Genomic DNA, 2,185 nt, shown 5'->3' on the forward strand with positions numbered 1-2,185 from the left:
AAAGTGAATTTACTCTGTAAATCTTCACCCAAATCCTAATTTAAAAAAATAAATAAATAAATACATACAAGCATAAAAATGCTGGAGTGCTTGTTTTAATATCAGATAAATTAGATTTCAAGGAATAAACTATTATTAGAGATAATACATATCATCAATACATATGAGCCTAATACCAAAGGTTCTAAATATATCATGTAAAACTTGACAAATCTAAAGAGAAAGAAAAACAATTTTGCAATGCAAATTAGAGATGTTCTTTAGCAATTGATAGAACAGCTAGACACAAACTCAGTAAAGATACAAGTAATCTGGAAACCACTGTGACGTAATTCATACTAACAGAACCAACAACTGCAGGACACATACTCTTTTTCAACTATACATGGTATATTCACCAAAATAAAGCATAAGACTATAAAATGGGACTCAATAAATTCTTAAAGATAGAAATTCTATAATGTATTCTTCTGCCCACAATAGAATTAAGTTTGATATCACCAGTACATCTTTTCTAATCCAATATTTGGAAACTAATTAGTATGTTCTGAAATAATACATGGATCAAAGAGAAGTCACAATGGAAATTTAAAATTATTTTGAATTAAATAATAATTGAAATACAACAAATCAAATTTGTGAGATACAAAAAAAGTACTGAGATGGAAATTATAGTTTTAAATATACATATTTTTTAAAAAAGGAACAGAAGTTCTTTCTTAAGAAACTAGTAAAAGAAGAACAAGGTATATACACATACACACACAAAAAAAAAAATGTGTAAGGAGGGAAATAACAAAAAGTGGAAATAAAAAGAAGACATTTAAAAAAGGGAAAATTGATAAAGCCAAAAGCTAAAATCAACAAAATTGATAAACTGATATCTAGGCTTATTAGGAAAAGAGTAAGGATAAACTACTAATTTGAGAAATGAGTGAGGGAGGCTATTTCTACAGATGAAAGATGTTAAAAGGGTAATAAGCATATATAATAAATAACTTGGTGTCAATAAATTTGACAACTTATCCTTGAAAAATAAAACATACTAAAATTGACACAAGATAAAGGAGAATATCTAAATAGCCCTTAATCTAGCAAAGCAATTAAATTTGTTATTAAAAAAAGAGAACCTCTATTTTATTCAGCACCTCCTCTTCACCCTATGATGAGGGAGGGATTCCCATCCTAGAATTATGGAGATGGTTGCACACACAATACCTGACCCCAGATAGATGAAACTTACAGCAGTTTCTGAGTCACAACTTAACAGAGAACACAGCACACCAGGCAGGGCCACATAGGGTTTACACTGCAGAGCAGAGTGAATCAGAAGGGGCTGTGAAAGACAGTCCTTGGGGTAACAAGCAAATGTAGTGAACCCTGGTTTTGTTTGTTTTAATATGTTTTGGTTACCTAGTGCTGCTCTGACAAGAATATACCACAAATGGGATGGCTTGAAGAACACAAATTTATTCTCTTACAGTATGGAGGCTTTAAGTCTGAGTTCAAAGTCCCAGGCTCTAGGGGCTGGTGAAAGCCCTTCTACCTTGGGATTCAGCTCTGCCTCCTGCTCCTGGCCCACTGAAACTACAAGCTCTTTTTTTTTTCATTTGGCTGTTGGCTGCTGAGGCTGACAAGCCCACGATTGACAAATAATAAGCCATACTCCCAATATTACCAAACACATGGAAGACCATTAATTAAAGTCCATTGAAAGTCCCAAGACCGGCAGAGCACGGCAGGCTGCCGAACAATGACTTGGCTACATGCAGGGAGTAAGCATGCCATAAGCTAGAGACCATTCCCAAAGCTGTTTCTTATATGTGGGAAGCAGACCACATACCCAAAGCAGCTACTCCGCTGCTCAAAACAGATTCCACCATGGAGTTGGTTACCAGTCTCATCATCCAGCTACATCCTCAGCCAGGCCCAGCCAAGTTGACACATGCACTTAACTACCACAGAATAATTGATTTGTTTGAATAATTTTGAGGGCTGACAGGGAAGTGAAACCAATTAAGTTAAAGATCTAGTGGTGTGTAGCTAGTTTGGTTGGTTGGGGAAATAGTCTGGTGGGGAGACTTTTCTAGTGGGTTAGGGGCATATCTGGCAAGAATAGAAGAACTTGTAGTTAGACCTTTTCAGGCCCTTCTTAGTTCAGATATTTGTTGTTGTTGTTGTTGTT

This window comes from Orycteropus afer, unplaced genomic scaffold (genome assembly GCF_000298275.1).
Source record: "Orycteropus afer afer isolate SDZICR_OR568_19922 unplaced genomic scaffold, OryAfe1.0 scaffold00171, whole genome shotgun sequence".
In the NCBI taxonomy this organism is placed as follows: domain Eukaryota; kingdom Metazoa; phylum Chordata; class Mammalia; order Tubulidentata; family Orycteropodidae; genus Orycteropus; species Orycteropus afer.